Genomic DNA, 27,291 nt, shown 5'->3' with positions numbered 1-27,291 from the left:
TCCTGTGGCACTCCACTCGTTACAGTTTGCCATCCTGAAAATAGCCCAATTATCCCAGCTGTTTCCATGCTAAAATATCACCTCCAACACCATAAGCTCTTGTGTAATAACCTTTTATGTGGCATGTATCGAATGCCTTTTGGAAATCCAAATGCACTACATCTATTGGTTCCCCTTTGTCCCTCCTGCTTGTTGCATCCTCAGAGCGCTAATAAATTTATCAACCGCAATTTCCCTTTCACAAAATCTGTTGACGGCCTGATATAGGTTATTACTTTTTTGCTTGGTTACCAAAATGCCAAGACACACAATAAAAATGTATAAATATTCAGTAATTAAGAGTAATCCACCGGACAATGCAAGTATTGACTGTGTACAATGACATTAGTGTGCATTGTTGTCTTGTAATATCAATATCAACCAACTTTTTGTCACTTTTTGCCACCTCAGTCACTGAATCAGAGGATTGGGTTAAAGGAAGTTCCTTAACAGATAGTTTACTGAAAGTCAGGAAAAAAAGGAAAAGGAAGTCAATTTTTGTAAATTAATTTTTGGGATGTGGGTGTTGCTGACAAGGCCAGTATTTATTCAATAGCTGGGGAAACAGACAGGCATTTCTGCGGCTGCAGACATGACTACTGAATGGAATGTTGGTTCCCTGGTGCCAGGGTCGATGGTGTCACTAAGCGGCTGCAGAATATTTTGAGGGTGCAGGGATGAAAGTAGCTGAAGATGCAAAGGTCTGAAAATTAGTGACCAAAGACAAAAAGGTGCAAAAGTTTTTTGTGACAAGAATCATGCACATATTATAGTGCAAAGCAGCAAAGACACTGCAGCATGAGAGGACAGAAAATTGTAACACTTCTTGTCATCCACAGTGAAATACAAATGCTTCCAAAGGCCACTTCATCAAGCTTGGTTTCTATTGTTGGTGTAACAAGTAGTCATCACAAGTCAAAGGAGATAACTTGTCAGGTTTAAGTTCTAGGCCAGGGAATTTTATGTGACAATGTAGACATCATAAATTGTATATTGTAAATTGTAAATATTAACCTGCACATGAGTCACCGAAACAAGAAAAGGAAAAATCACAGCCCCAATCAAATCATCCGAGAGTATGTCTTGTCTGCACTGTGATAAAGTTATTTTTTTTGTAAGAAAGCATTTTCATCTGTATATTTACAGGTGGTTAAAGATAATTTCTAGTCAAATTGCTCAAAAATGTTTTCTCCATGTCTGGTTACTCAGGAGCACAAAGCATTTTATGAAAAACGGTCAAAGGAGAAATCATCAAAATCATGGGAAATATTCATAACCACTTTCCACACAAGGGTAACTGGGTAGTTTGCTCCAAAGGTTGTTAGCAACCATTTAATGACAACTGCAGTTGCTTGTGATTCAATTATTGTTCACTTATTACTAGTTCACTATAAACTAGTATCTTTGGACTGAAAAACTTTTGAACATCATTGAAAGTAACATCCGACGCACCGGGAAATATAGAAGTACCACAAGATGAATGCGGATGGGCTCATTTTTGGACTCTAAATCTAACAGTCACCTGAACTGGCCAGAAGTCCGACTTTCCTGTAACCTCATTAGGAACGAACAGAACATGAACCTTATCGAAGTATCAGTGACACCCAAGGGAGGGGGAAAGGGGAGGGGGGCGGGGAGAGGAGTTGGGGGACAGGGGAGAGGGAAATGGGGAGAGTGGAAAAGGGAAGGGGAGGGGGAAAGGAGAAGGAGGAAAGGAGCTGGGGGGAGGGGTAAGGGGAAGGGGAGGGGGGAGGGGGAAAGGTGAAAGGGGGAAGGAGGAGGGGGGGTGGGGAGGGGGAAGAGAGGGGGAAAGGGGAGGGGGAAAGGGGGAGTGGGGAAAGGTGGAAGAGGGAAGGGGAGAGGGGAGAGAGGGTGGGGAAGAGAACAGGGGGAAGAGAGCAGGGGAAGAGAGCAGTGGGGAGCACGGGGAAGGGGGAAGAGAGCAGGAAGGGGGGAAGAGAGGGGATAAAAGAGGGAAGGGGGAAGAGGGAGGGGGAAGAGGGAGCAGGGAAGAGGGAGAGTGGAGGGGAGGGGGAGAAGGAAGGGGAAGAGGAGGGAGGGGAGGGGGAGGGGAGGGGGAGGGGAGGGGGAGGGGATGAGGGGGAGATGGAGGGAGAGGAACACTGGGAGGGGTAAGGGAGAAAGGGGAGACAGAGAGATGTGTAAGGAACATATATTTTTATTTCTGTTCGACTGTAGATTAGAATTACAATGGTTGCAGTTTGAAGAACATGTCCACTGGAACAGGATGAGAGATAAATACAAAGTTGCAGTCCTGGAACAGAGTGTGCCATGAAAGACAGGATGGTGCCGGAAAGTAGTTCTGGACTAAAGGAGCTGCCTGATAACAGCATTTTAATTGGCTCCTGACCAGGTGATCAAATTTTGTGTGAGGGCAGTGCAGCTGAAAATCTCCTAGCTTGAAAGGAACAAGGCCTAAATCCTCTTTCTCCTATGTGTGGAAGATTCCAATAATTCCACAATAATAGCTATTACGTGTGTGTGTTTGCGTCTGTGTGTTTGTGTGTATCTGTGTGTGTGTAAGAAGGGGTTAGAGTTTAAGTTATAGTGTTAGAAGTTAGTAGTTCATATTTCTTTCTTTTGCCACTGGTTAACGACAGTTTGTTCAATAAACAGTTATTAAGTTTACAAACCTGGTGTTTGTATTCTATTGATCTAAATTAAACAGTTAGGTAGAATTGGGTCAATCTGATGGTTTGGTCAAACGTTTCACATTTATCGCAGCTCAGGGAACAGTGGGGCTAGATATTATAGCGCAATGTTCCCAGTGAGTCGTGACAAAGTTTGGGGATTCGGGACCGGGATATTTTGAAACAAAAGACAATGACGATTTGGGTGTAGATTTAGTAAATGATAAAAGCTAAAAGGAAACACCAGGTTTGTACTGTCAAAAATAACATGGCACTAGAAACTGCTAAAGCTTTCTTGCAAGTGGAAGAGATGTGCCTGACAATTTTACAACGGATCCCAAAAGCCAGGTTAATCGAATTGGCAAGTAAATTAAGAGTAGGATTGCCTGCCAAAGCTAGGAAGGCAAAGATAATCAAAGAGATGGCACAGCATTTGAAATTGGAAGGAATACCCGAGAGACCAAGTTCTCCAAGGGGAGTTCATCGGATGGGCTCAAAATCAGTTGCAAATAAAAAAATTGGAACTAGGGGAAAAGATAAGAAAAGGAAAGAGAAAGGGCATTCCAAAGGGAACAGGCAGAAAAGGAAAGAGAAAGGACATTTCAAAGGGAATTAGAAATGGTGAAGTTAGAAAAAGAGGAAAGAGTAAAAGAGAGAGAATTCTGGCTTAAAATGCTGACAGTTAAAAAAGAGACACCAGTAGGTGAGGCAGGACTTATTTCAAGATCAGAACCCTGTGGGGAGATGTTTAAATTTGTACAAGCTTTTCCAAAATTTGAGGAAAGGGATGTTGAAGCATCCTTCATTTCATTTGAGAAGATGAACTGGCCAAAGGAAAACTGGACATTGCCCATGCAGAGCACATTGACAAGTAGAGGCACAGGAAATTTATGCTTCGCTGTCAGAGGGGGTTTCTAGGGATTATGCTGCGGTGAAACAGCCATTTTGAGTGCATTTGAGTTGGTCCCTGAAGCTTACAGACAAAAGCTTCAAAATTTAAGGAAACAGCCTGGGCAAACTTACATTGAATTTGAAAGAGTTAAGCAAAGTAGTTTTGACAGGTGGATACAAGCATTGGGAGTTGAAACCACCTATGAAGTTTACAGAGAGACCATTCTCTTGGAAGAATTTGAAAACTCCCTACCTTCTGTAATAAGAACCCATGTTGAAGACCAAAGGGTTGCAACTGCTAGTCAGGCAGCAGTCATGGCTGACAGTTATGAGCTGATCCGTAAAACTAAACCTTTTTTCCATCACCTCCATAAATTTGAAAAGGATAGAAAGCGGGAGAATGAAAGGAAGGCAAATAGCCAGGGTAAAGAATGGATAGCTGGGAATACCTTGAGAGCTCCTCCCCATATCAGGAAGAAAGGTACTGAGGGTGGAGGTGAAACTTGAAGGCCTAAGTGTTTCCACTGTAATAAAGTGAGACACATTCGTTCAGAATGCTAGAAGTTGCGAGGAAGACCCATGGGACTTATTGGAGTTCATAAGAATCAGTCTGAAGAGGGAACTCAAAGAGAAAATGCCACGGATCAAATTGTAGCTTTAACTACAAATAAGGGTCTGGAGGTAAACACTGCTGTGAATGCAGGTGAAGTGAATAAGATAGATGAGAGATATAAAGGGTTTTTGTCTAAAAGGAAGATAACCCCTTTTTCATCCATTGATGCAGCTAAACTCATAACTATATTGAGGGACACAGGAGCTACTCAAACTCTTTTGCGGAGAAGGACCTAGTTTTCCCTCCAGAGAGTTCAATGAAAGCTAAAGTATTGGTAAATAGGATAAGTGGAGAGTATATCCTGGTTCCATTGTACAAAGTGCAATTGGAGTGTGATTTGTTGTCTGGATCAGTGTTGTAGGAGTGGTCAAGAAATTACCCGTGGATGGAGTTGATTTACTCCTGGGGAAAGATTTGGCAGGAATGAACGTTATAGCTTTGCCCATAATTATGGAAAGTCCGAAAGAGGCTAAAGAAATGGAGCTGTTACAAGAACAAGTTCGTGGTATTTATCCATCATGTGTGGTGACCAGAGCAATGGCTAAACAAAGTCCAACACCAGAAGTCAAGGTAATACCACAAGCAGATGTTAGAGTAGTCAAAACTTTCTTTAAGGATGAGGATAACTCAAAGGAAGTGTTTGGCATGTCTTCATTAATTGAGACTCAGGAAGCTGATCTAGAGTTAAACAAGTTAGCACAGTTAGCTCACACTGAAGCTGAGGCAGAAGGAGTTCTGGAGTGCTATTATCTTAAAATGGAGTTCTGATGAGGAAGTGGAGACACCCTCACAGACCTGCAGGTGAGGAATGGACAGTTGTTCATCAGGTAGTGGTACCGCCCAAATATCGTAAAGAGATATCGCGCATAGCACATGAAATCCCAATGGCAGGACATGAAGGAATACAGAAAACCCAAGCATCAATAAACAGGTGTTTTAACTGGCCAAGACTTCATCAGGACGTGGTGCAATTTTGTAAAACGTGTCATACATGTCAGGTGGTAGGTAAACCTCAATATATAATCAAACCAGCACCTTTAATACCCATACCAGTTTTTGAAGAACCATTCAGTCAGATATTAGTAGATTGTGTAGGGCCATTACCCAAAGCGAAAGCAGGACATCAGTATATCCTTACAGTCATGGATATGACAACCCGATTTTTGGAAACTATTCCTTTAAGGACAATTACAGCAAAGGTGGTAGTGGAAAAGCAAACTCAGTTTTTTACTTGTTATGGCCTACCAACTGAAATACAATCTGACCAAGGTTCTAACTTCATGTCTGCTCATTTTCCAGGGCCATCAAACTCTCAAAACCATGATTAAGACCTCTTGCCACGAATACCCAAAAGATTGGGACAAAGGATTAGATTTCTTACTATTTGTTACCAGAGATTCTCTGAATGAATCTACTGGATTTTAGTCTATCTGAATTAATCTATGGACATGAAATGAGAGGTCCATTAAAAGTGATTAAGGAAAGTTCCTACAGTAGAAAGCCGAATCTTCCATGTTGGATTATGTGTCCATGTTGCTAGAAAGACTCACAGGAGCATGTAAAGGAGCACGAGAGCACTTAAAAATTTCCCAAGCCAAAATTGAAAGAATGGGCAGACAAACATTCTACAACTAGAACATTCCAAGCAGGAGATGAAGTATTGCTATTATTACCTTTTCAGGGTGAACCCCTGAAAGCGAAATTCAATGGCCCCTATAAGATAGCTAGGAGAGTTAGTAAAGTTACTTATCTGATAGATACTCCTGAGCATAGGAAGAAGAAACGGTTATGTCACATAAACATGCTGAAGCAATATCATCGCAGGGAAGATTATGGGAACGAGCAAGTATGCCAGGTGGTAGGAGTAATGGAGGATGACAGAGACAGTGAGGGTAAGGTAGAAGGAGAACTACCTAAAGCAAACCTCCTACAATTCGACTAACCAATACAACAATACTGGGACAGTTAAACACTGTGTTCTCATATTTACAGGAAGGGCCAAGGGATGATATAATAAAGTTACTTAGGAAGTATAAGGGAAGTTGTAGGGATACATCTGGATGTACTACATTAGCTAAACATGATGTGGAAGTAGGAGACTCAGTGCTGATAAAACAGCATCATTATCAGTTGAGCCCAGAAATACAAGCTTAGTTAGAAACAGAGATCCAATATATGCTGGACAATCAATTGATTGAGCCTAGCCAAAGTGGCTGGAGTTCACCGGTAGTTCTGGTTCCTAAGCCAGATGGATCCACTAGATTTTGTATAGACTACAGGAAAGTGAACGTAGTAACGAGGACAGATTCATACCCAATTCTTCAGTTAGAAGATTGCATCGATATGGTTGGCAGTGCCTCATTTCCTTCTAAAATTGATCTATTGAAGGGGCACTGGCAAATGCCATCAAGGGCTAAAGAAATATCCGCTTTTGTTACACCAAGTGGATTGTATCAATGTCTAGTCATGCCATTTGGGTTTAAAAACGCCCCAGATACACTTCAGAGACTTAACAAGTCGTAGCTGAAGTACTTGTGTGGTTTATTTAGACAATGTCGTAATATATAGTAACACATGGGAAGAACATGTAAAGCAATTAGAGGACTTGTTTAAGCAATAGCAGTTGGCTGGCTTAGTCATAAATCTGGCCAAAAGCGAAATTGCAAAAGCAAGGTTAACTTACCTAGGTCACATTGTAGGACAAGGGCAAGTGTTGCCAAGAACAGCAAAAGTGAACACTCTAATAGAATTTCCCATTCCTAAAACTAAATGAGAAATCCTGAGACTTTTGGGAATGTGTGGGTTTATAGGAAATTTGTGCCTAACTTCAGCACAATAGCTATACCTCTCACCAATTTGTTACGGCAACAGGCAAAAGTAATATGGTCAGCAGAATGCTAAGCAGCCTTTGAAAAGCTGAAGGCAATCTTAATAAATGAACCAGTGTTGGCCGCCCCAACTTTACCAAACCTTTTAAAATGGCAATTGATGCTAGCGACTTAGGGTAGGTGCAGTCCTACTACAAGATGATCAATTAGGAATAGAGAAGTACTTCTCCAAGAAACTAAATCAATATCAGAGGAAGCACTCTACAGTAGAAAAAGAAACTCTAGCATTCTTGTTGTCTCTTCAACACTTTGAAGGTTATGTCCGACACGATAACAAAGAAACACTAATCTACACTGACTATAATCCGCTGGCGTTCATTGAAAAGTTTAAAACTCGAAATGAAAGACTGTTTAGGAGTCTATTGTTTCAACCATTCAATGTAAAGATTGTTCACATTGCTGGTAAAGATAATGCAATCGCAGATGCATTGTCACGGGTGTAAAATACTAAAATAGATTCAAGGGTTAAGAAATGCTAAAGACTGCATAAGGGGGAGGAAGGATGAATGAAAGTAAGCTTCATGTTTTGTTGTCCATGTGTCACATACCTTGTGATGAAACGCATTTTTGAAATGGCATTTCATCTTTTTTATGGGTGGAGGCATGTAAGGAACATATCTTTTCACTTCTGTTGGACTGTTGTAAGGAACATATCTTTTTATTTCTGTTGGACTGTGGATTAGAATTACAATGGCTGCAATTTGAAGGACATGTCCACTGGAACAGGATGAGCGATATATACAATGTTGCAGACCTGGAACAGAGTGTGCCATGAAAAACAGGATGGTGTCGGAAAGGAGTCCTGGACTAAGGGAGCTGCTTGACAACAGCATTTTAATTGGCTCCTGACCAAGTGACCAGGTTTATGTGAGGGCAGTGCAGCTGAATAGCTCCTAGCCTGAAAGGAACAGACCTAAAACCTCTTTCTCCTGTGTGTGGAAGATTCTAGTACTTCCACAATAACAGCTAGCTGGCTTTTTCTCCTCATATCTCTATAACCTGCTTTCTCTCTGAGGAAATTCCTATAAAAAGGAAAAGGGGTTTTAACCACTGTTTGAGACATTGAAAAGCCAGATCTCAACCCATGAACTAAATATGGAAAGTGCTGGAAGACCACCTCGTGTCATCAACAAAAACTGAAAGGAGTTTGGAAGACATTGATCAAAATCAACCCATCAAATCCTGTACTCCAGATTGATGATATTGAACTGTTTTATCCCATCCATCCTTAAAATCCATGTTTTGTGTGTCTTATGTGTCGTGTGTGTGTAGGGATTTGAGAAGGGGGTGGAGTTTAAGTTATAGAGTTAGAAGTTAACAGTTCATATTCCTTTCTTTTGCCACTGGTTAACAACAGTTTGTTCAATAAGCAGTTATTTACTTATTAAGTTTACAAACCTGGTGCTCATATTCTATTAGCCTAAATTAAACAGTTAGGTACAATTGGGGCAATCTGGTGGTTTGGTTAAACTTTTCACATTTGTCGCGGCTCGGGAAACAGTGGGGCTTAATATTACAGCGCACCATCCCCAGTGAGTCAAGACAGGTGGTAGGGAGCTCCTGTGGTCGCTGCACTTTATGTGCAGCATAAGCACCACAGCATATCTCCAGGTGAGTGCTGTGTCCAATCCAACATGGAAGGACAGCCAGGTTTTGGATTTTGGGAGTAAGTACGGAGCAGAGTTAGGAACAAACACCCTTCTCCCTTCCTCCCTCACTAATCTCCTCCAACCCCCAACCCCCTCACACAGAGTCTGCGTGACTAATCCTGTACCAGAGCTGTGATTGTCCCACGCACTGACACAGCACTCACCTTGCTCAACATCACCACACCTGGTTAACAGATAACTCACCGGTGGCTCAGGGGGGAGGTGATGGCGCAGTGGTATTGTCGCTGGACTAGTAATCCAGCGAGCCAGGGTAATGCTCTCTGGATTACTAGGCTAGTGCCAAAATTGAGAGAGCTGTCTCACAGACTAGTCAAGCAACAGCCTGACATAGTCATTCTCACGGAATCATATCTTACAGATAGCGTCCCAGACACCACCATCGCCATCCCTGGTTATGTCCTGTCCCACCGGCAGGACAGACCCAGCAGAGGTGGCAGCACAGTTGGGAGGGAGTTGCCCTGAGAGTCCTCAACATCGAATCTGGACCCCATGAAGTCTCATGGCATCAGATCAAACATGGGCAAGGAAACCTCCTGCTGATTACCACTTACTGCCCTCCCTCAGCTGATGAATCAGTGCTCCTCCATGTTGAACATCACATGGAGGAAGCACTGAGGGTGGCAAGGGCACAGAATGTACTCTGGGTAGGGGACTTCAAAGTCCATCACTAAGAGTGGCTCATTAGCACCACTGCTGTCCAAATCATAAATGACATAGCTGCTAGACTGGGTCTGCGGCAGGTGGTGAGAGAACCAACAAAAGGGAAAAACATACTTGACCTCATCCTCACCAGCTTGCCTGCCACAGATGCATCTGTCCATTACAGTATCGGTAGGAGTGACCACCGCACAGTCATTGTGGAGACGAAGTTCTGCCTTCACATTGAGGAAACTGTCCATTGTGTGTGGCACTACCACCGTGTTAAATGAGATAGATTTCGAACAGATCTAGCAATTCAAGGCTGGGCATCCATGAGGCGCTGTGGGCCATCAAAAGCAGCAGAACTGTACTCAAACACAATCTGTAACCTCCATGGCCCAGCGCATCCCCCACTCTACCGTTAACATCAAGCCAGAGGCTCAATGAAGAAGGCAGGAGGGCGTGCCAGGAGCAGCACCAGGCGTACCTAAAAATGAGGTGTCAACCTGGTGAACCTATAACACAGGACTACTTGCATGCCAAACAGCATAAGCAGCAAGTGATAGACAGAGCTAAGTGATCCCACAACCAATGGATCAGATCTAAGCTCTTCAGTCCTGCCAGTTGTGAACGGCAGTGGACAATTAAACAACTCACTGGAGGAGGAGGCTCCACAAATATCCCCATCCTCAATTATGGAGGAGCCCAGCACATCAGTGCAAAAGATATGGCTGAAGCATTCGTAACAATCTTCAGCCAGAAGTGCCAAATGGATGATCTAACTCGGCCTCACAGATATCAGTCTTCAGTCAATTCGATTCACTCCATGTGATATCAAGAAATGGCTGAAGGCACTGGATACTGCAAAGGCTATGGGCCCCTGTCAATATTCCAGCTATAGTACTGAAGACTTGTGCTCCAGAACTTGCCGCAACCCTAGCCAAGCTGTTCCAGTACAGCTACAACACTGGTATCTACCCGGTTACGTGGAAAATTGCCCCAGTATATCCTGTACACAAAAAGCAGGAGAAATCCAACCCAGCCAATTACCGCCCCATCAGTCTACTATCCATCATCAGTAAAGTAATGGAAGAGGTCATCAACAGTGTTATCAAGTGGCACTTGCATAGCAATAACCTGCTCACTGATGCCCAGTTTGGGTTCCGCCAGGGCCACTCAGCCCCTGACCTCATTACAGCCTTGGTTCAAACATGGACAAAAGAGCTGAACTCCCAAGATGAAATAAGAGTGACTGTCCTTGACACCAAGGCAGCTTTTGACCGAGTGTGGCATCAAGGAGCCCTAGCAAAACTAGAGTCAATGGGAATCAGGGGGAAAACTCTCCACTGGTTGGAGTCATACCTAGCATAAAGGAAGATGGTTATGGTTGTTGGAGGTCAGTCATCTCAGCTCCAGGACATCACAGCAGGCGTTCCTCAGGGTAGTGTCCTAGGCCTAACCATCTTCAGCTGCTTCATCAATGACCTTCCTTCCATCATAAGGTCAGAAGTGGTGATGCTCGCTAATGGTTGCACAATGTTCAGCACCATTCGTGACTCCTCAGATACGGAAGCAGTCCATGTCCAAATGCAGCAAGACCTGGACAATATCCAGGCTTGGACTGACAAGTGGCAAGTAATATTCGTGCCACACAAGTATCAGGCAATAACCATCTCCAACAAGAGAAAATCCAAACATTGCCCCTTGATGTTCAATGGCATTACCATCACTGAATACCCCCCACTATCAACATCCTGGGGGTTACCATTGACCAGAAACTGAACTGGACTAGCCACATAAATACAGTGGCTACAAGAGCAGGTCAGAGGCTAGGAATCGTGTGACGAGCAACTCACCTCCTGACTCCCCACCATCTACAAGACACAAGTCAGGAGTGTGAGGGAATACTCCCCACTTGCCTGGATGAGTCCAGTTCCCACAACACTGAAGAAGCTTGACACCTTCCAGGACAAAGAAGTCTGCTTGATTGGCACCACATCCATAAATAATCATTCCCTCCACTACCAACACACAGTAGCAGCAGTGTGTACCATCTACAAGATGCACTGCAGGATTTGCCCATCCTGAATTGCCCTTGTTCAGAGGACATTTAAGAGTCAACCGCATTGCTGTGGGTCATATGTAGGCCAGACTAGGTAAGGACAGCAGATTTCCTTCCCTAAAGGACATTAGTGAACCAGATAAGTTTTTACAACAATCAACAATGGTTTCATGGTCAGTATTAGACTTTTAATTCCAGACTTTTATTGATGTGGCAGGATTCGAACTTGGGTCCCCAGAGAATTATCCTGGGTCTCTGGATTACTCGTCCAGTTACAATACCACTATGCCATTGCCTCCCCCGATGGATTTAGTTTTAGGGAATGAATCTGGACAGGTGGATGGGGTTTCAGTGGAAGAGCATTTTAGTGGCAGTGATCATTATTCGGTTAAATTTGGAATAGTTATGGAAAAGAATAGAGATCGATTAAGGGGGGAATTTTACGCCGGTGGCATTTTACGGCCCCACTAAAGTCAATGGACTTTTGAATGGCTCACTGCATTTTACAGCCCTGCCTGCCCCTGCCACACCCCAAAAAAATCCCACCCCAAGAGGAAAAGTATTAAATTGAGTAAAAGCCAGTTTTATTAAGCTGAGGTAGTTTGACAATTTATAGACAGTGGTGAAGTCAAGAGAAGTGAGTGTGATGTAGAGCTGGATTTCCTCACCATACATATAAAACCTGACATTGCATTTTTGGACGATGTCGCTGAGCAGCAGACTACAGATGAGAAATAGGATAGATCCCTGGAGGATGCCAGAGGTCACAGCACAGGTGCAGGAAGAAAAACTGCAGCAGGTAATTCTCTGGTTAAGACCGGATAGACAAGGATGAAACAAGGCAAATACACTTCCAACTAGCTAGATGATGGTGGTGAGTGCTGGAAGTGGATGGAGCGATTAACTCTGTCAAAGGCTGCAGACAGGTTGAGAAGGACAAGGAGGGATAGTTCCCAACAGTCACATTCCCAGATGATATCATTTGCGAATTTGATAAGATTCATTTTAATATTGCAACAGGGGTAGAAACCCGTTGAAGAGGTTCAAACCTGGAGTCTTGGGAAAGATGGATATGGATTTGGGAGGCAACAGTACATTCAAGATCTTTGGAAGGAAATGGAGGCTGGAAATGGGGCACTAGTTTGAAAAGAGAGATTAAGGGCTGAGCTTTATGTCCCGCGGGCACGCATGGGCATAAAATCACGCAAGATGATGTCGAGTGAGCGTCCCGATGTCATCGCCCACTTGCGTGATATTTCGCTCAGTGGGCAGATGCAAAAGCTGGAAGCACGTCCACCGACAATTAAGAGGGCAATTAAACCCATAAACGGTGTAATTGTCTCCGATCTTTCGTGGCACGTCCAACTTTATGATTGGCAGAAGGGCGAGTCGGCCAGGCGGCTTTATATTTTTCATCAAACCTCATTCACGGGCGGGATGAAATCTCCGTTTTGAAATAAAATGAAAATAAATATGTCGACAGCATTTTTATGAAGTACGTTTTCAGGAGTTTGACTGTGATACATGGACATGTTTTTGCAGCTTTTTAAACCTTTATTTCATTATTTGTAGGCTTGCAGCTCCCTGAGGCAGCTGTCTGTCTTTAGGGATTCTCTTGCAGCGCTCACCCGCACCCGCGGTGACGTCATCGTCCGCCCTCTTCCTGCCCCCACCCCAACAACACTGAGCTTTCCAGTATGCCAGCCAGCGTTAAATTGCAGTCGCGAGCTGATCGCGGTCAGCAGTCCATTTCCCGGCCGCTCCCAGGCCTGCCAATCGCATGCACCTGCCAAAGGTAAAATTCAGGCCTACAGGTCTAAGACTTTTTTTTGAGGAGAGGAATGATGACAACAGATTTGAAGATGAGGGGGACAGTGCATAAGATGAACGATTAACAATATCTGCTAACATGAGGAACAGTGAGGGAAGCTGTGCCATCAGCAGTTTGATGGAAGTAGGGTTAAGGGAGCAAGAAGTGAGTCTCACAGACAAGATGAACTCAAAGAGGGCACAGGGCATGACAGGAGACAAACTTGAGAAAGATGCAAGTTTAGTACCAGGGCAGAGAGAAATCTCAGCGGAAGTCTAGCTCAGTGGGCTAAGGGAAGGGAGGGAAACAGCAGAGACAGCTGCATGGATGGCCTTAATCTTAAGGAGAAAAGTCCATGAGTTCCTTGCATCTGTTGCTGGAAATGAAGGTGGAGGAAGCCGGTTTAAGAAGACAGTTTGCAGTGGAGAAAAGAAGCCAGGGTTATCTTTGCATTCTCGGATGATCCTTTAATCATAAGTAGTTTTGGCAGAGGAGAGCAGGACCCAATAGTTCTTTAGAGGGATAGATGAGACATGACTGACTAAACCAATTATCTGCCAAATACATTCAAGTCTTGAGAGAGCAGAGATGAGGACTGTACAAGGAGAAACGACCAGAATGAGAGAGTAATGGTTTTAGTTGGCATCAAAGGCAGAGGCGAGGGTGTGATTGAGCAGATCAGCAGCTGCAGAAATTTTATGGTGAATAGAGGGCCAAAGGCTCAACAGTTGTATTTTAAAAGTACAGTTGTAAGTGATTTGGGAGAAATCTTTTTGTTATAGGGACATACACGAAAGGAAGTAGAGTTTGGGAGGGGAAGGGGGACTTGGGTGGAGAGTGATACAAGGAAATGATCAAAGATGGCTTTATCTGTGATTGACACGATGGGAGTAGTGAGGCCACATGAGATGGCAAGATCAATTGGTGACCGTGAATGAGGATTAGAAAGTTTATAAAGCGTAATTTGGTGAAAGAGCCACGCTGCCACTCGTGACTTGTGCCTTGTAGATTGTAAAGTTTAGGGAATCAGGACATGAGCCACTCACAGCAGGATAGCAAGTCTCTGACCTGCTCTAGTAACCATGGTTTTATGTGGCTGGCCCAGTTCAGTTTTTGACAAATGCTGACCCTTAAGATGTTGATGATGAAGAGCTCGGTGACACATGTTTAGTGCAAATACCACTGGTAACTTACCAGCCCAAGTCTGAACATTATCCATTCTTGCTGCATGCAGGCATCGACTGCTTCATTATCTGAGAAATTGTGAAAAGAACAGCCCCACTTCTAACCTTATAGTGGAGGGAAGGTCATTGAAGAAGCAGCTGAGGATAGTTGGGCCCAGGACTAAATTTCAGGCGACGAGTTTTCAAATAATACTAATGATGATGGTGATAGATTTAAAAGGAAATAAATGAGAAATGTTAACAGAATAGTTCTGAAGTAAAACTCAGAACCAGCTCGTCTAACAGGCAGCTAAGTCAGTACAAATATAATGTGTTGTTAAATCAAAAATCTGTGAAATGAGGATGTCACTATGAAGTATAGGGGTTAATTAACTTTCCTTTAATTCTGCAAATGATGGACACATACTTTTTTAAAAATAGAAATACTCAGATTATGAATTCATCTAGGTAAAACATTTCCATGAATGCCTAAATGCACTTGTTCACTGTCACTGCTTCCCTTTGATTCATATATGTGTACTGAAGTGTCCTCATTATGGTAAAAATGTGCTCCCTAAGGCTGCAGCTCTGCTCAACAATATTGATTATGTTCAAAGTAGAAAGGGTGTACCACAGGTGGCTAAAAGGCATACAGAAGGCTATTATGAACAATTACACCGTCTAATGGTAAAGGCTCAGCAAACAGAATATTCTGTATTATATCACATATTAATGTATTGCCACACATTTCCACATTTTAATCAGAAAAAAAGGAACAAGTTAAAATGTTTTAACCGAGTAATAACTAGAGAATAGATCATGGTCAACTGAGAGATATTACCAGAAATGTCGACAGGCATATACATCGTACTGTGTCACTGTACGAAGAGAATAGGAAGAGTTGAATAGGAAGTCTGCAGTGTGCCACATTTGTGTGTCACTTGGCTTTTGGCAGCCAAGTGGAATGCAAAGATGTAAAGATTAAACCTCTAAAAATATAAGTAATGTGTTAAATCGTCCCCACATTTATTTTCTTTCCATGTTGAAACCAAAGAGTAAATTCAGCAATCCAGCAAAGGACTACAATGCAGTAGCACTGATATATCTGACCTGTGCTCCCTTCAAGCTCGGAGCTTGTGATTGCTAAATTTACTCCCATAAGCGAGCATAAAACTGAACCCAGAACAGAATGATACAATTAAAACACAGAATGAGCTATCAACCAGAGAAGCTGATAGGCAGCTTACCTGCATGTTAAACACCAAAAGCACTAAGCTATAGACAGAACCACGATGCCCCACAACCAACAAATCAGAACAATGCTTTGTAGTATTGTGACAACCATTCAAGGATGGCAGTAGGCAATCAAGTAGCAGGCTCCAAGAATATCCTCAACAATGGGACAGTGCAGCAATTGAGTGCAAATAAGAGACTGAAGTGCTTGCAAGTGTTTTTAGCCAAAAATACCGAGTAGATGATCCCCTACTCAGCCTCATCCCTGAAGGCCCCACCATTATGGATGTGTCTCTCCAGCTATTCATTCCACACCAATAACAAGTAGTTAATTGTACTACACAAATATAAGGCTAGGAGCCCTGGCAACATCTTGTTTGTAGTGCTGAAAACCCATAACCCAGTGTTAATCACTTCTGTATCCATGATGTTCTAGTATCGGCATATCTACAATGTGGATCATTGCCCGGGTATGTCCTGTCTACAACACACAGGATAAACTTAACTGTGCTAATTACTGCCCTATCAGTCTTCGCCTAATCATCATTAAATTGTTAGAAAGAGTTTTCAATAATAGCATCAAAAGAGATCTCCTCCCCAATAATGCCCTGCACAGGGCCCAGAGGAGAGGAGGGGTTCCATACCTGCACGTCATTACCACAATGGATGAGGGGAGCCATGGGCTTCACCAGGGTCAGTGACCATGAAGAAGCTGAGCAAGGTGAGATGGGCATCCAGGGTGGAGGTGGTGAATAGAGACTGAAATGTGTACATATAGCGGGTGCATTGCACACCAGTCCGTCCGATAGAATGCCAAACACTGAGCTACATTAGGAAGTCTCAGTACTGCAGAGGCTTCTGCTCTCCAAGGCTGGTTCTCATGCATCTCCCACAGGTGCAGACACCAAGGCAATTAGACCAACTTTCTCACCATCATCAGGCCAAGTGCAGCCACAGCAAGAGCCCTGACCAAGCAGCGTCACACTTACAAGCACACCTTCCACCAGTGCAGACACAGTCACGTGGGTGGGTCCTTGTGCACAATTTGATGGAATTGAGTATGTCATGGCTGTGCAGGAAGTGCCAAAGGCAGAAGCAGCTGTGGGCAGACACCTCAGAGGATGGAGGACAGAAGCAGCCCTGCTCAGCTGGACACAGATGCAGGGCCTCGGGAGTCATAGGAAAGGAGGCTCTCCTTAGACCACTTCCTCCAAGGCCACAAGGGGAACATTAGATAGCAGTGGCCAAGAGCTGAGGTCACTGTGTTGGGCAGAATGCTCAGTGGGTCACTGGGATATCTATCACTTGTAAATGTGCACTTTCTATCTCTTACACACCATGTAAATATTGACACATGAAACCAGACATGTGAGCCTCCTCCTTTACCACCATTAATAAAAGAAGTAATATGAGGTGGTGAAGGATATCAAGGGTTGCTTACTGGTGGCAGCAAAACATCCGGGCAGTAAGAGTTGAGCTGTTCTAAGCTGCGTCTTCAATTGAAATGTTCTCACAGACAACTGGCAGTGAGTTCCAGGCCATACCATTTCTCATGGGTATGTGGCTGAGCTGTAATGTGCCTGGATCAGTTGAACCCTGACATTGAAGGCATCCTGATGAAGCTCATGAATGCTGCCCCAGCTCTGCGTCGGCCTGGGTTGCCACCCTACGCACCCACGGCTCATCTGAACTCTGCATCTTCCTCCTCCACCATCTCTTTCACGTCCTGCTCCTCCTCTTCTTTGGATGAGCAGTATCATTCCAGGGCTTCACTCTCTTCAAGGTCCAAGGACCCTCTCTGGAGAGTCATGTTCTGGAGAGCACAGCAGACCACCACAATGTGCGAAACTGTTGCAGGAGTGTACTGCAGAGCACCACCTGGCCAGTCTAGACATCAGGATTGTAATCTTCAACAGCCCGAAAGCTTGTTCAGTGACTGTCCTAGAGAGCCAGTCATGGCCACCCCAACAAATGAGGTGGTCGTGTAGAGGAGAGAATGGCTCAGAGGGTGACTCGGCATTGACACACAGGTGCAATCGAATGAGCGCCAGTTGCAGGACTGGTGATCTGTCACACTCGGGCAGTTCAGGGGGTGCTGTCACTTTGCTGGCATCGCAGGACCATAATAGGAGATGGCAAAGCTTCCAATCACAAGTGGGAGTCCACTGAGCACATGGGAGGCAGCAGCTGGCAATGGGAGTGGATCCAGTGGCAATGAGGTGCAACATCCTCCACAGGGTGGGCAGAGCTCCCGGCATCAGGAAGACAGAGGAGAGGGAAGAGGGACAGGAAGGCAACAGAGGCCATACCTTCAGCATAGAAACCAGTAGCGAAGATGGAGCTACCTTGAGATGTTGGAGAACCAGTGTTGTAGGTGACTGCAATTCTCCAAGCAGATAGTCAGAGATTTATGCCATCGTCACAGAAGACCTCACACCCCACAGCACTGTTCAGCATGTCTGCAGTAGCTGTCAAATATACTGTGGCTTTGTACTTCTTTGCTTCTGGCTCCTTCCAAGTATCAGCTATGGACCTGGGTGGTATCACGCTGCACATCACTGCATCATGTGGGTTACTGATGCTCTATTTGCGAGAGTTGGACAGCACATTCACTTCCAGACAGAAGGGGCCTCATAGGCATAGAGAACAGTGGATTCCCCAGGTGCAGGGCATCATCAATTGCACTCATGTGACTATCAAGGCTCCAACTGAATGCCCGACAAGATTCATCAACAGGAGGAGCTTCCACTGCCTCAATGTTCAGCTGGTTTGCCACTACAACAAGAGATTCCTGCATGAATGCGTTCTCTTTCCTGGTAACTGCCATGACTCCTGCCACCTTCCAGAAAGGTGACCTTCCTCCTCTATCTCACTGCCTCAAAGACGACTTCCAATTGTTTGCGATATTAGTAGACAGATATTTAACACTGTTCATATGAAATCTGCTATTTTAATTTTGGCATTAATGCATTCATTTTAAACAGGTTAGCAGCCCTGTTAAAATAGCAGACAAATTAATGTCATTCAAATGTATTATACTTTCATCCACTAATATTGCCAGCAGTAATTTATAGGCTTTTGTTTATATAAAGGTCCTTATTACAGCAACTGTCATACAGTTTTCTGTTCTTCATCATAAGGTGGCTACTCACATGCCTTGACTATATGTCATTTGCAATCTGTGCTTTGCCAGCCAAGATATAATGGACATCTTTGGATTCCACAAGGGAAGAGATAGTCTCTTCAGATTCACAGCCTGAGCCTTATGTTTAGGCAAGGAGTGTTGTTCACTTGTCATTTCACTTCATCATTCTGTATCTTCATTAATATGCAACTCCTCATAAATGATGTTCAAGCAAAATTGGAAGTGGTTCAAAGAGCTATCAGAACATTCTACAATAACTCATCACTGATAGTTTTGCTTCCCATGGAGGTTTGATGCAGTCAAGGATAAGATGTAGATAACTTATTAACCAAATGCCAGGTTTCAGGAATACTTGGGAATAGATCATTTTAAATGCCAAACACCATTCATAATTACCTATTTAGCAGCAGGTTGGCGATTTCTCATCAGCTTGCACTAATAATATTGAACTGAATTTAGGAAGAGAAAAATCTTATGTCATAAGAAAATGGAATAAGACCATAAGACATAGGAGCAGAAATTAGGCCAATCGGCCCATCGAGTCTGCTCCCCCATTCAATCATGGCTGATAAGTTTCTCAACACTATTCTCCCGCCTTCTCCCCGTAACCTTTGATCCCCTTATCAATCAAGAACCTATCTATCTCGGTTTTAAATACACTCAATGACCTGGCCTCCACAGCCTTCTGTGGCAACGAATTCCAATGAACTCTCTGGCTAAAGAGGTTTCTCCTCATCTCTGTTCTAAGAGGTCTTCCCTTTACTCTGAGGCTGTGCCCTCGGGTCCTAGTCTCTCCTACTAATGGAAACATCTTCCCCACATCCACTCTATCCAGGCCTTACAGTATTCTGTAAGTTTCAATCAGATCCCCCCTCATCCTTCTAAACTCCATCGAGTATAGACCCAGAGTCCTCAAACGTTCCTCATATGTTAAGCCTTTCATTCCTAGGATCATTCTCGTGAACCTCCTCTGGACCCTCTCCAGGGCCAGCACATCCTTCCTGAGATATGGGGCCCAAAATTGCTCACAATATTCTAAATGTGGTCTGACCAGAGCCTTATTAAGCCTCAGCAGCACATCCCTGCTTTTATATTCTAGTCCTCTCAAAATAAATGCTAACATTGCATTTGCCTTCCTAACTGCCGACTCAACCTGCAAGTTAACCTTAAGAGGATCTTGGACTAGGACTCCCAAGTCCCTTTGCACTCCAGATTTCTGAATTCTCTCCCCATTTAGAAAATAGTCCATGTCTCTATTCTTCCTACCAAAGTGCACGACCTCACACTTCCCCATGTTGTATTCCATCTGCCACTTCTTTGCCCATTCTCCTAACCTATCCAAATCCTTCTGCAGCCTCTCCGCCTCCTCAATACTACCTGTCCCTCCACCTATCTTTGTATCATCTGCAAACTTAGCCAGGATGCCCTCAGTTCCTTCATCTAGATCATTAATGTATAAAGTGAAAAGTTGTGGTCCCAACACTGACCCCTGTGGAACTCCATTAGTCACCGGCCGCCATCCTGAGAAGGACCCCCTTATCCCCACTCTCTGCCTCCTGCCAGACAGCCAATCTTCTATCCATGCTAATACCTTGCCTCTAACGCCATGGGCTCTTATCTTACTGAGCAGCTTCCTGTGCGGCACCTTGTCAAAGGCCTTCTGGAAGTCCAAGTAGATAACATCCATTGGCTCTCCTTTGTCTAACCTACTCGTTATCTCCTCAAAGAATTCTAACAGATTTGTCAGGCATGACCTCCCCTTGATGAAACCATGCTGACTTTGCCCGATTGTACCATGCATTTCCAAGTATTCTGAAATCTCATTCTTAATAATGGACTCTAAAATCTTACCAACGACCGACGTCAGGCTAATCGGCCTGTAATTTCCCGTCTTTTGCCTCACTCCCTTCTTAAACAGGGGGGTTACATTAGCGATTTTCCAGTCCTCTGGGACCCTCCCTGACTCCAGTGATTCCTGAAAGATCACCACTAACGCCGCCACTATCTCTTCAGCTATCTCCTTCAGAACTCTGGGGTGTAATCCATCTGGATTACATAAATGTATAAGAATTAACTTTGGTATTCTTAGTAATGAAGAAGTTGTATCAATATGGATTATTTGTAAGCACCAATATTGCGCATAGCAAAATTTGAATATGCACATCGCCGCCTTCTTTTGAGCAGCCCCGCACTAGTACACCAAGTGAGCATAGAGGTTGGAAAAAGAGGCAAGTGGTCAGAATTTTGTCTCCTGCCTTCTTAGTGTGGTTTCCTCTGGACTGGCTCCAGTCCTACAAGAAAGTTGCGAGAAACTTGAGTCCTCCACCTGGACTTCAAGCTGTCACCGCCTCCAGCATCACCAAGCTCTTCCTGTTGTCCTTGACCTTTAACACGCAGGCCTGCACCAGTCTGAACCACCTTTCACCAACAAAGCACTTAAATACAAGTATTCATGCTCACAGCATTGCTCGCCTTTCAGTAATCACAGGTGCCGGGACTAAGCTGGCCAGGCAACATGGGGAAATGCTAGACGCATCTCCAGGTTCTTTTTTTTCTCTGTGGTCATGGTCATATTTTGGCATTTAAATGGAGTTACTTTTAAGTGTGCTTTAAAGGATTCACAAAAGTTAAAGAAACCTGCTCTGAGCTCTGATATATATTAATAACTAAGACTTGGGTGTACAGGGCACAATTCCAACATTTGCAGATGACACAAAACTTGGAAGCATTGTGAACTGAGGAGGATAGTGATAAACTTCAAAAAGACAGACAGGGTGGTGGAATGTGCAGACAAGTGTCAGATGAAATACAATGCAGGGAAACTCTGGTCAGAAGAACAAGGGCAGACATTAAAAAATAAAGGGGGTGATCCTAAAGGGGGCGCAGGAGAAGGTCCTGGGGTTACATGTGCACAAATCACTGAAGGTGGCAGGGCAGGTTGAGATAAAGGTTAATAAGGCACACGGGATCTTTCAGTTTATGAATCTGGACATAGGGTACAAAAGCAAGGAAGTTTTTGGGCAAAAGCATTGGAGAGCGTGCAGAAATGATTCATGAGTATAGTTCCAAGGATGAAGAATTTCAGTTACATGGATAGATTGGAGAAGCTGGGGCTATTCTCCTTAGTGAAGGGAAGATTAAGGGGCAATTTGAGAGTGGTGTTTGTTAATCAGATCCACGCTAGCTGCTGAAGTTAAAACTAAGACACAGCTGCTTTCTTTGCTGGAGAGAGATTATTGACTTAGTTCACAGTCAACACTACTACAACCCCCCAGTGCCCCAGCTATCACCATTTATAAGCCCTTTTTGACCTATCCCCATTTATAGTGTACAAATACCCATCACCTGTCTAACAATGTAATTGCCATTAAGCCTTAGTGAACATGTCGTCGGCGGAGCTGAAGGCGGCCGCTCACTACTACGGCTCGCAGTGCGACAAGCCCAATAAGGATTTCATGCTGTTCCACTGGGAGGAGAAGGACCGCGGAAATGTCTGCAGGAGGGGAGGAAAATGAGTGCGTGCTGGATTTCTTCAGGAAGATAAAAACCCACTGCAGCGAGCCTTTCACAGAGTACTGGACATGCCTTGATTATAACAATCTGCAAAAGTTCAGCCAATGCCGCAAGCAACAAGATACTTTTGATAATTGTGTGATCGACAAACTGGGCTAGGTTCGACCAGACCTAGGAGAACTCTCAAAGGTTACCAAGGTACAGACAGATTAGCCAATTCCTGAGAATGTCTATCGCTCCAGGCCAAGGCCAGAGTCTAACCCAGTCACTGAAGAAGAGTTGCAGCCCGCCAAATATGGCAGCAGGCTCTTCTTCTGGAACCGGTGAAGGGTGAAGCAATGCCACACTCTTAGAGACTGAAGAATTTAAATAATTTGTTTGTGATTGCACCAAGCCAAGGGGGTGTTTAAAAATACCTGGGGCCAGTTGTACCACAGACATTCTTATCATTGTATGCAAATAATGTTGAGAGAAATAAACATGTAATTTAACCATAAAAATACACATTGACAGTGTTCAAGGTTTGGAGGTGTCTGGACTGAGTGAATGGGAGGAAAATGTTACTGTTGCAAAAAGATCAAGAACCGGAAGATTCCAACTTAAGGTGATTGGAGAAAGAAGCATTGGCAACATGAGGAAAAAACTTTTACGGGGCAAGTAATTAGGATCTGGAATGCCCTGCTTGAGACTGCAGTGGAGGCAGATTCAAAAAAGAATTGGATAATTATCTGAAGAGAAAAAATATGCAGAACTATAGGTAAAAGGTGGGGAGTGGGGTTAGGTGAGTTGCTCTCGCAGAGAGCCAGCACGGACAGGCTGATGGACCTCCTTCTGTGATGTAACTATTCTATGATTCTGTGATATCTGGTTGAGATGATATTGAGCTTTGATGTTGTTTCCAAATAGACTGAAAATGATAAGTAGTTCATTAGCTTCTCAGTAAATAATGAAACACTTCACATTGTATTGGGGAGTCATTGGTTCTGGCACTCAGCAGGGCATCTGACACACCTTCCCTTTCTGACTGCAAGTAGCAAAAGGTGAAACACAGACACCAGTAGACAGCCAAGTTTTTGAAAAATAATTCTGAAAAACAGCAAAGCATTCAAGAAAAACATAATGTGGTAGTAGTAAGAAGTAATCTTGTTTAAATCAAGCTAGATGGCGCAGTGATGTTGGGAAGTGTAAAGGATTCCTTATTTTGCATTATTATGTGTAAGAAACTTCACTGTGAAATAAATCAGCTCATTTATTCATATCAGGCCTTGTCTCACCAAACATTGGCTTGGTCCACTTTCAGACAGATTGAAAAATCACTCATGCAGAAATTGTTACACCTCTGAATTCTGCTATCGTACACATAAATGTGAGTCAGTTCCAATAAAAGTAAGAGATTCAGACTGGGAGTAACTCACACCACTAATCCAAGAAGGCAGACCCTAAATTTATTACAGTCATCCTACCATATGTGAGATCGTGGATGCCACAAAATAAGGAAGAATAGACGCTTTCCACACAGATGCTGAACAGGCCAAAGTAAATTCCATTAAAAAATTCCTGGGGCCCAGGCTGTAGAGGAGTGGCATAACTTTGGAAAATACCTGCTAATTTAAATGGTTTTGATCTACATCTGCAAATTAATTCTGTGCTTAGTTAATTGGACCATATTTGGTCGTGCAATACATCTTTACAACTTAAATTTGAAGTGATAATTCAATGAAAAACCTCCAATAGACGAGACTTTTTTTTAACTGAGTTTTCCATTTAGATGTGGCATTACAAAGATAGTGGTCGGGGTTTTCCAGTCCTGTCACCAGCGGGCATCATCACGGGTGGGACGGGAATATCTGGAGAGTCGAACGGCTCTCCAAATTTTCCTGTCTCACCCGCCACGATGCCTGCTGGAGTCAGGGCTGGAAAATCCCACCCAGTGTCAATTTATTGAATGAAGACCTCCACTGCAGATTTACTTCCACTTATGATTTAAACCAAATTTTTGTACAATTTCTATATAATTTTCTACGCCAAACATCATAAATCAAATATGGCTAAAGGTTTTGCATTCCATCAAACATTTTTATCTACCCTGCTATGCAATAAATAATTGCTAAATCTATTAATTCAGGATTACTTATTCTGAAATTAAGACAATTACTTCTTTAACGCATGGATTATTTGAAAATATCGTATCAAGATTATACCAAAAAATGAACAAGGGCAGGTCGATAAGTGCATTTGTCACTCAGAGTAAAGAGTAGGCATACTAATTCTTTTAATGTAAACAATTATAATAAGCAGTTTTTACTTGACTGTAAAAAAAAACCTTAAGCAAAATTTGAACCAAAAGGTTTTCCTTAGGCTACCACATCAACACAAAGCCAATAACACCGCTGAAGTTTGAAACCTAGTGTTCAATTCACTTCAGCCAAACCGAAGTGGTCCCCAAAATAGTCAAGTTTTTATTACTCTAATTGCTGAAAAAAAAACATCTGCGTAGATAAAGTGAGGCAAATTACTTTTTCTGCATCCACCGAGCAGCATACTGGAAAGGATTAATTGTAAGGGAGAGATGGCTGTCAGCCCAGCGCAAAGGCTTGGATGGGATAGTAACCATTTTGGATTAAATGCTAATTTAAAATAGTGTAAATAAATACATTCAACACCTTATTATAGTTCTTATAATATTGCAATTAGAATTTTTTGTGTAATAGGGAAAATATCTATATTGCTTGCGTCTGCTTGGCTGTATAATTAACTGCCATTTTTAACAACAAAATGAACAATGCACTGTAATTAATGATGTTCTGAAAACTCTTAAGAGATGGTCAACCTTGCATTTCATAATTTGAAAATTCCCATAGAGGAAGATTTCCTCTGCCTGCTATTTGTCCAAATTATACAGTTGTGCTATGACAGTGGAGGGATAATTTTGCACAGTTTGTTTACCTTAATCACAATGCAACATAAGAGCACATTTTCAACTATAACTATTTCATTTTGGAAAAAAAAATCATTTAGGCACATAAAAAACAAATCATGTCATCACAATGTTTCAAGCAAAACTTTAACTTTATATCTATTCTCTCTTTTTATATATATAAAAAAACCTGTACTATTAAAAACATTAAGTTGGTATCCCCGCCTAACCATTTACTTGAATTATTCAGTCCACAATGCTATCTTAGTTCTTCTCTTAGGCAGTCCTTTGAGATGAAAGGTGACTTGCTTCCGCTATAGTTCGATGAATTCTGAGATGACTCACAACTCAAAACACAGTCATAAGACTCTGCCATATGCGGAGCAGGTGGTCAAGGGTTGGGTAAATGGTTGTTTGGAGGTTTGTGCACTCCTTCCGAAGCCTCGAGTTCTCCACTGTATATTCCAACAAAGTCCCTCGATGAGTTTGGTGCCTTCCTGGATGAGCCTTCTCTGTTTTGGTCAGTTGCAAGCCAAGGACTCCAATTAATCAGTGGGTATGCTTGACTTCTTCAGGGATGTATTGAGGACATCCCTGAAGCATTTCTGCTGTCCTCCAGGGAGTCTCCTGCCATGACCGAGTTCAGAGTAGACCAGTTGCTTCAGAAGTCTGGTATCAAGCATATAAACTACATGTCCTGTCCATAGGAGCTGGTTTTGAGTGATTTGCGCCTTAATTTTGGGGAAAGTGGTTTGGGAGAGGACGCTGGTGTTAGACTGTTTTTCTTCCCACTGGATTTGGAGGATCTTGCAGAGGTCTCACTGATCTGCAGGGGGGGGCAGGGGGAGGCATTATGCTGTGGGAGTTGCTTGAAAGGGAGACTTTAGTTTCCTGGTGTTTAGGGAAGGCCCAGTTTCTCATATGCTTCAGAGAAGGTGTCGATAATGACCTGGAGTTCAGTTGCTGAGCGCACACACAAGGGTCATCTGCATACTGAAGCTCTATGACTGAGGTTGGAATGGCGCTGGTTTTCAACTTAAGACTATCTAGCAATCTGGTCAGTAAAAATCATATATGTGAGGCGTTCACTGATTGGGCTGACATCATCAGGAACCCACCCACAGTCCATTAAATAGATAGCCAATTAGGAGGCCGCCTGTGGTAAAATCGCACAGCCAATCACACTGCCGGCAAATGCAACCTCAGGATCTGCTTCTCGTCGCGACGTTGGGTCCCAAAGCCCATGGCAAAATTCAGCCCAATATTCTTCAACCTATGAAAATTTTCCCTTTTAACTTAACTTACTATAGCTTGTTTTATTACATTCACCTTTCCCCTTTCATTTTTGGGCTGCTGCTCTCCAACTCTGGAGCCATCATTTGGCACTATTTCCATTTTTGGCCAATTTCCATACTTCATCTGATAATAATATTGTTTTTTGCTCTTTTTAAAGATGCGGCAAGTCTTAAAAGAACATTTCTGTTGCTGTCAAATTACTGCCATTTTAGGAGGGACTATTTGTGGAGCAAATTTTACATGATTCCTTTTACATTGAGCCTTATTTTGTTCTTTTCAAGAAGTCAACTGCTCCTGATCAAGATTTTAAACTCAACATTTTTCTCTAATTGTAATCTGAATGGCACTTTTGTTCTAGTGTAAATTTTTCAATACATCTTATTGCTGAGTTAGTTTTAAAGTCATTAATTTGTTTTATATCAGCCTTGATGCTACTTTTGCTACTGACTGTAATTCTTTTTAAAAAGAGCATTATTTAGAAAGATCAGTTATTTCACCAAACACACTTTTGTGTTCCTACTTTTTTTACATCAAACATTTCTGTCCTTTTCAAAATATGTCAATACAATTAAAAATATCTCTCTGAAAAATAACTTCTTTACATTTGCCATTTGAGCATATCAGACACTGTTTTAAATACAGAATTAATTTTCATGACATTACTTTTCATTTTATTTTTAATATTTTTTATGATTAAAGCTGATACATCAGTCTCAGTTCCTGTATAACACACCCATGACCCTCAGTAATTTTAAATACAA

At 42.9% G+C, this 27,291-nt stretch overlaps 1 protein-coding gene and 1 pseudogene across 11 annotated transcripts in view; one reads left to right on the top strand and one right to left on the bottom strand.

Annotated features, from left to right (window-relative positions):
• The window catches only part of myo3b (myosin IIIB), a 655,750-nt gene that overhangs the window by 355,169 nt on the left and 273,290 nt on the right, over nt 1–27,291 (bottom strand). The gene's annotated exons all lie outside the window — the stretch shown is intronic.
• On the top strand, nt 22,188–22,759 carry LOC144686657 (NADH dehydrogenase [ubiquinone] 1 alpha subcomplex subunit 8 pseudogene; annotated as a pseudogene).

This window comes from Cetorhinus maximus, chromosome 11 (genome assembly GCF_964194155.1).
Source record: "Cetorhinus maximus chromosome 11, sCetMax3.hap1.1, whole genome shotgun sequence".
Classification (NCBI taxonomy): domain Eukaryota; kingdom Metazoa; phylum Chordata; class Chondrichthyes; order Lamniformes; family Cetorhinidae; genus Cetorhinus; species Cetorhinus maximus.
This window is presented reverse-complemented; position numbering and strand designations above follow the sequence as displayed.